The sequence below is a fragment of the Phalacrocorax aristotelis genome, chromosome W, assembly GCF_949628215.1.
Source record: "Phalacrocorax aristotelis chromosome W, bGulAri2.1, whole genome shotgun sequence".
Lineage (NCBI taxonomy): Eukaryota > Metazoa > Chordata > Aves > Suliformes > Phalacrocoracidae > Phalacrocorax > Phalacrocorax aristotelis.
The window spans coordinates 15,256,145-15,271,575 of NC_134310.1; the positions used below are offsets into that span (position 1 = coordinate 15,256,145).

The following is a 15,431-nucleotide window of genomic DNA, read 5'->3' on the forward strand; positions in this document are numbered from 1 at the left end:
GGGATATGCGAAAAGATTTCGGCCGTCATTCAGGTGAGCACATTGTCACCTGGTTGCTCCAATGCTGGGATAATGGGGCCAGTAGTCTGGAATTAGAGGGGAAGGAAGCCAAACAACTGGGGTCCCTTTCTGGGGAAGGGGGCATTGACAAAGCAGTTGGAAAAGGGATACGAGCCGTCAGCCTCTGGAGGCGACTCCTGTCCAGTGTGAGAGAAAGGTACCCCTTCAAGGAAGATATTGTATTTCACCTAAAAAAATGGACAGCCATGGAGAAAGGTATCCAGTACCTGAGGGAACTAGCCGTGCCTGAGGTGATTTATGGTGACCTGGATGATCAACGGTCATCCAAAGATCCAGATGAAGCCGAGTGCACACGACCCATGTGGTAGAAGTTTGTATGGAGCGCACCATTCTTTAATAAATACTCGTTTGCAGTAATGTCCTGGAATGATGACAAGGCACCAACAGTGGCGGATCTAACTGATAAAATTGGGGATTATGAAGCAAATTGATCTTCCTCCCTTGTCGCAGCTGTGGAGAAACTGTCCCGGGAGGTCCAGGAACTCAAAGAAGATATGTCATACTCCGTACAAGTGCGGATCAGTTTCTCAGCTATTAGGAGTAAGTGTCCCTTTGCTCAAGAGAGACGATACACGACAGGGCACCCTACGGTTTTACCTGCGTGACCATGGAGAGGACATGAAGAAGTGGGATGGAAAACCTACCTCAACCCTAGAGGCATGGGTACGTGAACTGCAAGGAAGAAAAAGAGCTCAGAGGGGTTTCTCCAGGAGAGCTGCTGCTCCAGTTTCCAGTAAGCAATTCCCCAGACAGAGAAGTAGAAGTGCTGATTTTATTACTGATCCTAATAGAGGCACTCCTGATTCAGCACTCAGTTCTTGTAAGTACGAATACCATGATCAGGACTAGAGGGCCCTGCCTCCAGCCAGGTGGAGGAAAGGGATAACTGGGTTTACTGGACTGTGTGGATCCGATGGCCTGGCACATCTGACCCACAGGACTACAAATCTTTAGTGGACACCGGTGCACAGTGCACCCTCATATCATCAAACTATATAGGGGCAGAACCCATAAGTATTGCTGGAGTGACAGGGTGATCCCAAGAGCTAACTGTATTGGAGGCCGAAGTGAGCCGAACTGGGAATGAGCGGCAGAAGCACCCTATTGTGACTGGCCCAGAGGCTCTGTGCATCCTTGGCATAGACTACCTCAGGAGAGGGTATTTCAAGGACCCAAAAGGGTACAAGTGGGCTTTTGGTATAGCTGCCTTGGAGATGGAGGAAATTAAACAGCTGTCTACCTTGCTCGGTCTCTCGAAGGACCCTTCTGCTGTGGGGTTGCTGAAGGTCAAAGACCAACAGGTGCCGACTGCTACCACAACAGTGCACTGGCGGCAATATCGCACCAACTGAGACTCCCTGATTCCCATCCATGAGCTCATTCGTGGACTGGAGAGCCAAGGAGTCATCAGTAAGACCCACTCACCCTTTAACAGTCCCATATGTCCAGTGCGGAAGTCTAATGGAGAGTGGAGGCTAACAGTAGACTGTCATGGCCTGAATGACATCACACTGCCACTGAGTGCTGCCGTGCCGGACATGGTGGAACTTCAGTACGAACTGGAGTCAAAGGCAGCCAAGTGGTATGCCACAACTGATATTGCTAATGCATTCTTCTCAATCCCTCTGGCAGCAGAGTGCAGGTCACAGTTTGCTTCTTTCACTTGGAGGGGCGTCCAGTACACCTGGAATCGACTGCCCCAGGGGTGGAAACACAGTCCTACCATTTGTTATGGACTGATCCATAATGCACTGGAACAAGGCGGAGCTCCCGAACACCTACAGTACATTGATGACATCATTGTGTGGGGCAACACAGCAGAAGAAGTTTTTGAGAAAGGGAAGAAAATAGTCCAAATCCTTCTGAAAGCTGGTTTTGCCATAAAACAAAGTAAGGTGAAGGGACCTGCACAAGAGATCCAGTTCTTAGGAATCAAATGGCAAGATGGACGTCGTCAGATTCCAATGGATGTGATCAACAAAATAGCAGCCATGTCTCCACCGACTAGCAAAAAGGAAACACAAGCGTGTTTCAGACATTGCTGAATGGTACAAGTGGCCAGTGCTCTATATCTATACTGACTCCTGGATGGTGGCAAATGCCCTGTGGGGCTGGCTACAGCAGTGGAAGCTGAACAACTGTCAGCACAGAGGCAAACCCATCTAGACTGCCACATTGTGGCAAGATATTGCTGCCCGGGTAGAGAACCTGGTTTAAAAGGTATGTCATGAGGATGCTCACGTCCCCAAGAGTCGGGCCACTGAAGAACATTGAAACAACCAGCAGGTGGATCAGGCTGCCAAGATTGAAGTGGCTGAGGTGGATCTGGACTGGCAACATAACGGTGAACTATTTCTAGCTCGGTGGGCCCATGACACCTTAGGCCATCAAGGGAGAGATGCAACATACAGGTGGGCTTGTGATCGAGGGGTGGACTTGACCATGGACGCTACTGCGCAGGTTATCCATGAATGTGAAACGTGCGCTGCAATCAAGCAAGCGAGGCTGGTAAAGCCTCTGTGGTATGGGGGATGATGGCTGAAGTATAAATATGGGGAGGCCTGGCAAATTGACTCTATCACACTCCCACAAACCCGCCAAGGCAAGCGCCATGTGCTTACAATGTTGGAAGCAACCACCGGCTGGCTGGAAACATATCCTGTGCCTCATGCCACCGCTCAGAACACTATGCTGGATGTGGGAAAAACAAGTCCTGTGGTGACATGGCACCCCAGAGAGAATTGAGTCAGACAATGGGACTCATTTCTGCAACAGCCTCATAGACACCTGGGCCAAAGAGCACGGCATTGAGTGGGTGTATCACATCCCCTATCACGCACCAGCCTCTGGGAAAATCGAAAGATACAATGGACTATTAAAAACTGCACTGAGAGCAATGTGGGTGGTGGGTGGTGGGATATTTAAACACTGGGATACACATTTGGCCAAAGCCACCTGGTTAGTCAACATCAGGGGATCTGCCAATCGAGCTGGCCCTGCCCAGTCAGAAATCTTATGTACTGTGGAAGGGGATAGAGTCCCTGTAGTGCACATTAAAAATATGCTGGGCGGGCAAAACAGTCTGGGTTCTTCCTGCCTCATGCAAAGTCAAACCCATTCATGGGATTGCTTTTGCTCGAGGCTGTGGGTGCACTTGGTGGGTGATGTGGGAGGATGGAGAAATCCGATGTGTGCCTCAAGGGGATTTGATTTTGGGCGAAAACAGCCAATGAACTGAATGGTATGCTGTTAATTGCTATATAATATTGTATGTCATTACTATTATGGTTGCTATATGCCATATCAATGCTATCATGATGGGAATCTCCCAAAATTAATAAAAAAAAAAAGAACTTTAATTGAACCAAGTGAAGTGCAGCGGTGATGGAACAAGGACTGACTTCTGTATGCAACATTCCACACCACCTCTCTGGCCCTGTAAGACTTGTACAATAGATGGAAACCCAAGTTATGGACTAGATGAACTCAGTGGATATTTCACAGACATTTTGCAGGGGTGGCCCATAGACTAGGGGAATGATAAATGGAATCTGTATATTCTGTTAAAGGATGAGAAGGTGAGTAGGGGTTATTGAAGTTGTTTTGGATAGTATGGGATTTGAGCATGACATAAATGGTATGGAATAAGAGGTGAGTATGTCACCAAAATCGGGAATAAACCTTGTAACACCAATGAAGTGTTACAAGGCAGGTGTTTATTTTTGGCGCCGGATGCATTGGGATCACTCCACCTAATGTGCACGCCATCATGTCTAATTGTGCAGGTTAAGGACATGTTCTATATACATTAGTTTTGTGATAGAAGATATACGTAGTCATCATATGCAGATGTCATTTGTGCATGCCTGTTGGTGTCTCTGGGTGGTCATCAGGGGTCTCTGGATGAAGGATATACTCTTCCTCACTGTGTCTGCTAGTTAACCCTTGCTTTTGTGCAAACTCAGTTCTGAGATTACGTATATACTGTCCTTGAGGGATGGTCTTTTCTGGTTTAGTGGTTGCTCTGCAGTTCCTTATCTTTATGGTTCTGTACATCTGCTTTTCTTAAGGCCAAATGTCATCGTAACTTTGTTTAGGCGCTTCTTATCTTGAAGCCTTTCTGACTCCCCCAAAGCAACAAGTTTTAGTCATTGTGCAGGCTGTTCCTGTTAAGGCTACCTCATTATCCTGGCTAAGTTTTGGCTCCAGGCCCCAACATTTGGTCAGCTACACTAGATTGCATTAGTAACATTTAACTATTTATTCCCTGAATCATTGCTACCTAAAAATGAGGCTTTAATCCTTAAAACAGAGGTTTGGACCCAAAAAGTGAGGGTTTGGGACCTAAAAATTAGGCTTTGAGCCTTAAAAGAGGGGTTCTGACAGAAACACATTGTCTATCGTTTCATTCACGTTAATGATTACCCAGAGACTAAAATACAGATCAAAGAATACACTGGTTGTCCCCAGACTTAATGTCTAGTTGGATAGGGCTCTACAAGGAGTATAGCAACATCCATGGTTGGTTAATTCCACCTCTCTGGTTACAAATATCCTCATTATAATTCTAAAAATCAGGCCCATAGGCCAGGAACCGCCCCCCCTCTAGAAAGTCTCTTAATCTTTGAGCAGGCATCGTAAATTAAAGTGAGATGTGCTGCTACATCCAAGCGAGAAAGAAATTAAGCAATTATAAGATGAGGGGTGTGATTATTAGCTGTGACTGACACATTTAACTGTATCAATGCCTTGTAGTTTCTCGGTGCAGTGTGCTAGCCTTGTCGGTTACCACCTAGCACCAATCTTTGCATAAAAATGACTTGAATAAAATACTTCTGCTCTGTGTGTAGTTTGGCATTTTGCACATGGGGTGAATGAACCCACTTTTTGGGATAACAGCTGGAACAAGAAGCTATCCTTTCTGCTTTTATTCATATGTGAATGCCTTGAGCAAATTCAAATTACCTATTTATCAATTTCTGTTAACTGGTTGTGAGAAGATGCCTTATTGGTCTTTATTTTTCCCTCAGACACCTTCTAATGATAATTAGACATGCTGCTGATACAAAAATTCACGGATACTATCCTTCAAAGTCCGAACCTCCCCGTAAGAGGAAGCGGAGTATCCAGAAAGTTCCCGAAATAAAACTCAATAGCAACAAAGTCACTATTAAGCAGGCATCCTTTATTACAGCACTGGGCAGCACTGGGGATTGCTCCACCATGAGTGCTCCAGTGATTTGGTAAACTTCCAAAGATTATATGCTATAAAGTCATACATAGTCATAAGGTTCCCGAGGATTCATTAACATATGTAAAAGTTCAATCTGCATGCATAGTTGTCTTTTTAGTGGTCTTCGGGGGTCCTCCAGTGGTCTCCAATGGTCTTCCTCACCTGTCCGATGGTTGAACTTTGGGTTTCCTTTGCCTATATATAGTCATTGAATTAGCTCATCAGTCCTTTGGCCTTGGACTATCACAAGAGGCTGATGCTTATCTCGGCACTGATGTCCCGAGTCTATGTTATCAATGAATTTACAAGCTTATTCAAGGTCTTTTTAATCCTATCAGGCACCAGGTGGCATTCTTCAAATACCTAAAACTATCTTTGCAAGGGAGGAAACCACAAGAGAATAAGGATGCTTACAATTAGGTCTGAGTCAGGGACTGTCAGGGGTTTAGTCCTTTCACTGCTGTATGGATTAACAGTACCATAGTCCAATGATGTATACAGACCAGTTAATTCATCTGTGTTTAAGACTATTGAGGCATTCTTTATTGCAGCACTGGACGCACAGGGGATCACTCCTCCTAATGCACGTGTCCGCACGGGGTTAGTTGCATAACTTATATACAAGTTTTACATACATATTCATGTTTTCCGAGAAAAGATATACATATTCATTAATTTTCCGAGAACTTCTTATCATAGATTATCACCCACCCCACATGCACACTATAGTCCCTTGGTGGTCTTCAGACGCAGCTGGTGGTCGTTTATCCACTCCTCTGCATCACCCTGTCCTTTTAGCTTTTACTTCATTTTCTTGCTTTGTAAAAGCTGCAAAACTGGTTCTGCAGCCTTGAGGTATTCAGACAGTCTCTTTTTATCTCATGACACCTTTACATTCTGTTCTCAAAGATAAATTCCGGTTAAAGAGTTATGCAGTTTATATATAGGTTTCACAATACAGCTGTTACATAGCCCATTGTTGCTGCTCGTTTAAAGGATTTAGCTAGTAAATTTCTACTAGGCCCTTGATTCACCTTCGTATTAAAATTTGACTGTTACTCAGTTGATTTGCTAATCACATTTTAAAACCCCACACAATTAATCTGTATTTTCACAATCTCCTCCATGCTTTCCTTGCATAATGAGTTACTTTATGTCACAGATCAAAACAGGTATTCATATAGCACACGTACATTTGTGATATTTGATCAAAGATTACCAAACTGTACATTCTTGCATTTTAAAAAAATGAGTTATTACTTTAGAATAAACTCGGAATGTGTCAGAAAATATTGGGACTTCAAGTCCATAATAACACAAGTAGAATTTAAGACAGGACAGACAGAAGCTTTATGATCATAGTGAGAACATTTGGGCATCAGCTCCCCTGTTCTCTGCCAAGTGGTTGCAGAGACCCTACTTATATACTGTTTCAAAGAAAGGAAAGAGGTGGGGAAAATAGTTCTAATGTTAACAAAGCCAGGTGCACACTCCAGGGAAGAATGGACTCCAGACAGTCAATTATATATTAATGAGGCTAAGTACCCATGCTTGGTAGGGATGGACACCTTAAGTAGCTTGTTAACTGCCACAGTTGACACTATGGAGACATGGCTCTTGGTGGAGCTTGTAGGAGTGGCACATCCAGTATTATCTTAGCTCAGAAGTGGGGGTTGGAAACAATCACAGGTTCCTAGCTTTTACAAGAAAGGATAAACTTCTTAGCCAGACCTCTCAAATATTAAATATTAATAATGTTCTACCACAAATAGAAAGACCCTTTTTAATGAACTAGTCTCAGAGAATATTTTATGCAGTAAAAGGAAGTATATAATAAAATATATTTGAAAACATTCTTGCTAGACTTAACATAGCAAAAATTGCTTTGCCAAAGTAGCACTGTTTCTAATGTTACCGAAAAACGCGGTAAGATCAGAAACAACTCTTTAACACCAATTTAGTATTAAAGAGCAGGCATTCTTTATTCACAGCACCGGATGCACGGGGGATCGTTCCTCCTAATGTGCATGCCTTACACACCTTTCCCATACGATTTATAGATCAAAAATTTACCTATTCATACATATTCATTATCATCCATTCTACTGATTGGTACAAATTTGCTCGTTCCCTATGTAAATTACCACATAGGCTCAGTTGTCCTCTTCCATTGTTCTCTTTTGAGGAGGTGGTATTACTTGGGTCGGTGGTCCGTGAGTCGGTGGCCGCGATCTCCCCCTGTCGGAATTACCTTTTACCTACTTGGCTCTTAATCTTGGCAGTCCTGGCCAGTTTTCTCAGTCCACTACATAAAACCACATTTTGTCATCCTTTTCTGACAGAAGCACATTGTCTATTGTTTCGTTCACATTAATGATTACCTAGGGACTAAAATACAGATCAAAGAATATACTGATTGGTATACTCCATGTCCCCAGACTTAATGTCCAGTTGGATAGGGCTGTACCAAGGAGTATAGCAACATCCATGCTTGGTTAATTCTATCGCTCTGGTTACATTTCCCCCCTTTGGAAGTTTTGAAATAATCATCTTTTCAATACTTCCATCTTAGATCTACAATATTCCACTATATCAGTTTAGTGTTTGGTTCATCTTACATTTTTCACTTGATTGTGGTCTCCAGGGCGTATGCAGGTCTCATTTTATACCTAAAATTCTACCAATCTGTTGGACTACATGTGCCACAAAATGTGGTCCTCTATCAGAGGACATTCCCATTGGCACTCTAAATCTTGGTATTATTACTTTCAGCAATATTTTAACTATTTCTCTAGCTTTGTTGGTGCAGCAAGAGAAAGATTCTGGCCATCTAGAAAATTTGTCAATCAGCACTAACAAATATTTATATCTATTTTGTCTGGGTAACTCAGAAAACTTAATTTGTTAATAAACTTTGAGATAATTTTTTTTGTTTTGCTATTCTTAAAGGTGGTTTCTTTTGGTTCAGGGGATTATTTCTAGGACAGATTAGATAGCTATTATGGATTTAAATATTCTTGTCATGCCTACATACACTATAGATGTTTTTAAACTCAAAACTATAGTATCTACATCCCAGTGTGTTTGCTCATGCTTTTCTTTTGCAAGTTTTGTCATAACTTTTGGGGTTATTATTATCTGGGTTGTGGTTTTTTTGGTGTTATTCACTATCCTTCTGTATTTTGTGAGGCTTCCAATTCTTCTGCTAATTGCTCATCCAGTTTATTATGTCTCGGTTTTAAATCTGGAATTTTTATCTGTTTTACTGGTACTAGTGCAAGGATACCTTGTTCTGCAGTCATCTTTGCAGCTTTATCTGCCAATCGATTACCTGTGTTTACAGCCATCTGACCAAATTGATGAGCTTTGCAATGTATTACCGCCACTTCTTTTGGTTTCTGCACATCTTCCAGAAGTTGGAGAATTTCTTCTTTATGCTTTATTGATGATTCTTGGGCTGATAGCAGTCCTTTTTTCTTGCAAATAGCTCCATGATCATGGATTACACCAAATGCATATTTGGAATCAGTCTAAATATTTACCCTTTGTCCTTCTGCCATTCGCAGAGCTTGCTTCAATGCCACCAATACTGCTTTCTGTGCTGAGGTGTTTGCAGGCAGCATCTCTGACTCCATTCCCTAGGCGGTGATAACGACAGCATTTCCAGCCATTTGCTTCTCTTCTTGCACAAAGCTTCTTCCATCTGTAAACAATCACAGATCAGGATTTTCCAGAGGTTTTATCTCTCAGGTCCAGTCTGCTGGAATAGACTTGTTCAATAGTTAGCAAGCAATCATATTCTAAATAGTCCATAAGGTTTTCTGTTGTTAAAAACATAGCAGGATTCACTATAGCAGTAGTCTTCAATTCCACATCATCTTGTTTTAACAATTTGATATTTCAACATTCTGCTAAGGGATAGCCAATGACCCCCCTTTTGTTCTAAAACAGTCAATGTCATGTGCAGGACATATACTGTAATCTTTTGTCCCATTGTTAACTTTCAGGCTTCCTGGATCAGTAATACTGTTGCTGCCACTGCCCATAAACATCCAGGCCATCCTTTATTCACATTATCAAGTTGTTTGGAGAAGTAGCCCACAGGTCTCTTCTAGGTTCCCAGTCACTGTGTCAGCACTCCAAGGGCTAAATGTTGTCTTTCATGGACAAACAACTCAAAAGGTTTAGTTAAATCAGGTAGGCCTAATGCAGGGGCCATCATTAAGGCTCTTTTAAGTTCTTTGAATGTTGTTTGGCATTCGGGCATCCAGGTTAAATATTTATCTTTTGATTCTTTTAATGCCTCTTATAGTGGTTTTACATACAGTCTATGGTTCAGAATCCAGAGCTGACACCATTTAATTATTTTCAGAAGAGCTCTCAGTTCCTTCGGGCTGCTAGGTTCGGGAATTTGACAAATAGTTCCTTTCTTTTCATTTTTTTAATTGTCTTTGTCCTTGAGATATTTCAAATCCTAAATAAATGTCTGTTTCTTTTCTTATTTGGGTTTTGTTTCTGGAAACTCTGTATCTTCCTTGGTCCAGAAAATTTAAAAATTTCAAAACATTTTTCTTTACTTTCTGCTGCTATCAGAATGTCATCCACATACTGTAACAATATGCCTCTCTCTTGGTTCTGTTTTTTTCTATATCTCTAATTTTTTTACATTTTTTTTTATTGCCAGCTGAGTCTCGGATATCATAGGACTATTTTTAAATCTTTGTGGAAGTACAGTCCATGTTAGCTGCATCTTTCGTCCTGTGGTGGGGCTTTCCCATTCAAAAGCAAATATGCTTTGACTTTTTATGTCCAGAGGTATGCAAAAGAAGGCATCCTTCAAATCTAGTACAGTAAACCATTTATGTTCCTCTTTTAAACAGGTCAGTAAAGTGTATGGATTAGCTACTACTGGATGTATATCTTGGACTATCTGATTTATAGCCCTTAAATCTTGAACTAGTTAATATTCTTTGCCTCTAGATTACTTTACTGGCGATATAGGAGTACTATATTCTGATTCACATTCTACTAAAAGCTTATATTCTAAAAAAATTTATAATTAACTTCTCTAATTCTTTTCGAGCCTCTCACTTAATAGGGTATTGCTTTTGCCTTACTGGCTTGGCTCCAGGTTTTAATGTTACTTTTACCGGCTCTGCCAATTTAGATCGCTCCGGAACTCCGCTCGCTCAAACCAAAGGAATTATTGCATTTTCCACTTCTTTGGGAATCTGTTCCTCCCTGGAGGAATCCTGTAACAGAAACACTCTCGCCTCTATGGCTTTTGATTCTGGTATTAGTAATTTAATCTTTTTATCTTTAAAAGTTTTGTGCATCTAATTTACTTAATAGATCTCATCATAACAGAGGTAGTGGGCATTCAGGCTGTCATGGTTTTAGCTGGGATAGAGTTAATTTTCTTCACTGCAGCTGGTATAGTGCTGTGCTTTGAAATTAGCATGGAAAAAAAACCTGTTGAGATAACACACAGATGTTTTGGCTGTTGCTGGGTAGTGCTTATACTAGTCAAGGACATGTCTAGCTTCCCATGCCCTGCTGGGTGCACAAGAAGCCGGGAGGGGAGGGGGCACAGCTAAGAGAGTGGATTCAAACTGACCAAAGGGATATTCCATATCATGTAACGTCATGCCCAGTATGTGACCTGGGAGGGGCTGGCCGGGGGAGGAGGAAGCAATCGCGGCTCGGGGACGGGCAGCATCGGTCAGCAGGTGGTGAGCGGTTGTATCGTTTGTGTTTCCGTGTTTTTTTTCCTGTTTTCCCTTTCCCTTCCTTTTCCCTTTTATTATATTAACATTATTGTCATTATTATCATAATCATTTATCATTATCATTTTATTGTAATCATTAAACTGTGCTTATCTCAACCCACAAGGTCTTTTGCTCATCCGATTCTCTTCCCCATCCCACAGGGGTGGAGGGGGAGTGAGCGAGCGGCTGCGTGGTGTTCAGTTGCCAGCTGAGGCTGAACCACGATATATATATATATATATACAGAAACTGGTGAGTTACCCATTGTTTTCTCAATTTAAACTTTAATGGCTTTAAGAAAGGCTATTTTTTCTTTGCTCTGCTGTACTAACAATATCTACTGATTTATGATTAAATTTCTCTTTACATGTATTCAATACCAAATAAGTGGTTCCTGTATGTACTAAAAATTCTATTTCTTCATTCCCTAGCTTCAGTGTAACCAGGTGTTCAGCTAGGGTTAATTCCCCTGGTGTCCTTCATGTCAAGTTACTTAAGCATTTTACTCAAATTTCTAGATTCAGGTTCTTCTAGTTTCTGAAGTTTTTGGGTTTTTTTACAATATCTGGGGCTGATTGTCCCATGAATACAGAGGCCAATTGAATTGCTTTTTCTGGTTTTCCTGGGTCCAAATTAGTATATTTTCTGGCAGTCACCTTCAGTCTTTCCATAAAGGCTGAAGGGGACTAATTTAATTCTTGTCTTACTTCATAAATTTTGACCAATTTATTGCTTTTGGCATTGCATGTCTTACTCCAAATAAAATCTATCTCTGATATCTAGTCAACATTCCCCTGGGTCCTGGTTGATTAGGGTCCCACTCGGGATTTGTAGATGGAAAATTCTTATTCATTTTTCTCTGTAAATTCCCATTAGCATGTGCTCCCTGCACCTGCCTTCTGGCTGTATTCAATACCATTTTCCTGTCAGTTTCATCAAGCAAAGTATCCAGTATCACAAGTAGAACAACACTTTTTCAAGTTCTCACCACATTTTCCTCTTTTCAAAATCATTGCCATAGGATCTTGTGGACATATCTCACACTGTTTCTGCCACTCTGGATGATTCCGCAGCGTAAAGAACAAATCAACATATGCCACTTCTCCCCTTTGCCTTCCCTTTTTACAAAACAACAATAATTGCAAGATGGTATTATATTGCAATGTCTCATTTTCTGGCCATTTCTCTTCATCCTCCAATTTATACATTGGCCACCAATGATTGCAATATTCAATTAATTGTTTTCAAGTCAATGGATCACCACCCTCAATATCTTTCCAATGCTTCAAAATACATCCCAAAGGTGTTCTTTTGTGGGATAGGTATCTTACTCGAAAATGCTCCCATTTCTCAATGGACTAGTAGTTGTGATTGTGCACTATCACAAGTTCTAGTCAGAAGGACTCCAACCCCTGTTAGAGCTCCCTCCAGAATTTCCCTTTCCCTGGAAATCCCCCACAGGGATTTCTAGCCCCCTGCTAGATATCCCTGGAGACTTCAACCCCCTGTTGAAGACTCCCCTACCCTTGGGCCCCGCTCCACAGGCTTTCGCCTAGCAGAGACTTACCAACCGAGGTACCTCTTGGCCCCAACCCTGCATAGCTTTCGCCACGCCTTACGGGCAGGCCTGTGGGACTCTAACCCACTATCCTATCCTATCCTATGTGGGAAGCTAACCCCACGTATTATTCTACTTAAGTTTCTTCTTAAAAGAATGCCTTGTTTACCTCAGTCCAGGGGATCTTGCTCAGAATTCTCCGGTCCGGGGATTGGAAGCTCTCCCCGAGAATCCCTCAGTGCCGGCTGGAGGTCTCACGATCCCACGGATCCGTCGAGATTCAAAAGCAGGGTCCCATCTGGGTCACCAAAACTGTTACCGAAAAACACGGTAAAATCAGAAACAACTCTTTAACACCAATTTAGTATTAAAGAGCAGGCATTCTTTATTCACAGCACCGGATGCACGGGGGATCGTTCCTCCTAATGTGCATGCCTTACACACCTTTCCCATACGATTTATAGATCAAAAATTTACCTATTCATACATATTCATTATCATCCATTCTACTGATTGGTACAAACTTGTTCGTTTCCTATGTAAATTACCACATAGGCTCAGTTGTCCTCTTCCATTGTTCTCTTTTGAGGAGGTGGTATTACTTGGGTCGGTGGTCCGTGAGTCGGTGGCCGCGATCTCCCCCTGTCGGAATTACCTTTTACCTACTTGGCTCTTAATCTTGGCAGTCCTGGCCAGTTTTCTCAGTCCACTACACGAAACCACATTTTGTCATCCTTTTCTGACAGAAGCACATTGTCTATTGTTTCGTTCACATTAATGATTACCTAGGGACTAAAATACAGATCAAAGAATACACTGATTGGTATACTCCATGTCCCCAGACTTAATGTCCAGTTGGATAGGGCTGTACAAGGAGTATAGCAACATCCATGCTTGGTTAATTCCATCGCTCTGGTTACACTAACATAATTAATTTACCTCTTTTTAAGCCTGCAGAATATAGTCTTAAAAGCAATGGGATCTACAGGTACTGCTGTGGTGGGCTGACCCTGGCTGGATGCCAGGTGCCCACCAAAGCTGATCTATCACTCCCCTCCTCAGGTGGACAGGGGAGAGAAAATATAATGAAAGGCTCTTGGGTTGAGATAAGGACAGGGAGATCACTCACCAAGTACTGTTATGGCAAACCAGACTCAACTCTGGAAAATTAATTCAATTTATTACCAATTGATGTCGTGAAAAGCCAAAATCAGGATTCAATAGTCTGAATTAAGCAGGTGTTCTTTATTGCAGTGCCAAATGCACAGGGGATCACTCCTCTAATGTGCGTGCCAGCACAGGGTTAGTTGCATAACTTATACAAGCTTTACATACATATTCATTATTTTCCAAGAGCTCATTATCATATGCAAATGTACTTTGCATATGCCTGTTGGTGTCTCCGGGTGGTCATCGGGGGCTCTGGATGAAGGACATACTCTTCCTCACTGTGTCCCCTAGTTAACCCTTGCTTTTGTGCAAACTCAGTTCTGAGATCATGTATATACTGTCCTTGAGGGATGGTCTGTTCTGGTTTAGTGTTTTGCTCTGTAGTTCCTTATCTTTATGGTTCTGTATATCTGCTTTTCTACGGTCAAATGTTATCACTGTAAATTTTTGTTTAGGCGCTTCTTGCCTTTCTGACTCCCCCAAAGCAACAAGTTTTAGTCATAACAGTTCTAACTCTATCACAATAAAAATCAGAGCATGGTAATGAGAAATAAAATCCAAATCTTAAAACACCTTCCACCCACCCCTCCCTTCTTCCTGGGCTCAAATTTACTCCAGAGCAGCACAGAGGGATGAGAATGGGGATTGCAATCAGTTTATCACACATTCTTGCTGCTGCTCCTTCCTCCTCAGGGGGAAGGACTCCTTGCACTCTTCCTCTGCTCCAGTGTGGGGTCTGCCTCTGTGATAACATATTTAAGAAAGGGGGGAAAAAAACCCTGCTGTGCAACAGTGTAACCAGAGTGATGGAATTAACCAACCAGGGATGTTGCTATACTCCTTGTACAGCCCTATCCAACTGGACGTTAAGTCTGGGGACATGGAGTATGCCAATCAGTGTATTCTTTAATCTGTATTTTAGCCATTAGTTAATCATTAATGTGAATGAAACAACAGACAATGTGCTTCTGTCAGAAAAGGATGACAAAATGTGGTTTTATGTAGTGGACTGAGAAAACTGGCCAGGACTGCCAAGATTAAGAGCCAAGTAGGTAAAAGGTAATTCCGGTAGGGGGAGATCGCGACCACTGACTCATGGACCACCGACCCAAGTAATACCACCTACTTAAAAGAGAACAATGGGAAAGGACAACTGAGTCTGTGCAATAATTTACATGTGAAGCAAGCAAGTTTGTACCAATCACCAAAGAGAATAATATTGAATATGTATATTTTTGGTCTATATAAATCACATGGGAAAGGTGTGTAAGGTATGCACTTTAGGAGGAGCGGTCCCCTGTGAATCCAGCGCCGTGAATAAAGAATGCCTGCCTTTTAACACTACATTGGTGTTATGAGGTTTATTCCCAATTTCGGTGACAACAACAGCTGGAAGTGTGAGAATATGTGAGAGAAACAACCCTGCGGACACCAAGGTCAGTGAAGAAGGAGAGGGAGGAGGTGCTCCAGGCACTGGAGCAGAGATTCCCCTGCAGCCTGTGGCAAAGACCATGGTGAGGCAAGTAGTCCCACTGCAGCCCATGGAGGTTAATGGTGGAGCAGATATCCACCTGCAGCCTGTGAAGGACCCCACACTAGAGCAGGTGGATGTGCCCCAAA

General features: G+C 42.3%; 1 long non-coding RNA gene across 1 annotated transcript in view; it reads right to left on the reverse strand.

The window, feature by feature from the left end:
* Nucleotides 1-13,028, reverse strand: part of LOC142049441 (uncharacterized) — a 71,980-nt gene extending 58,952 nt beyond the window's left edge. Inside the window, exons 1-2 of the long non-coding RNA XR_012657719.1 lie at nucleotides 12,811-13,028; nucleotides 10,432-10,566 (exon numbers count right to left, since the gene is read on the reverse strand). This is a non-coding gene — a long non-coding RNA (uncharacterized LOC142049441). The remainder of the gene's footprint in view (nucleotides 1-10,431; nucleotides 10,567-12,810) is intronic.
* Between the last annotated feature and the right edge of the window lie 2,403 nt (nucleotides 13,029-15,431).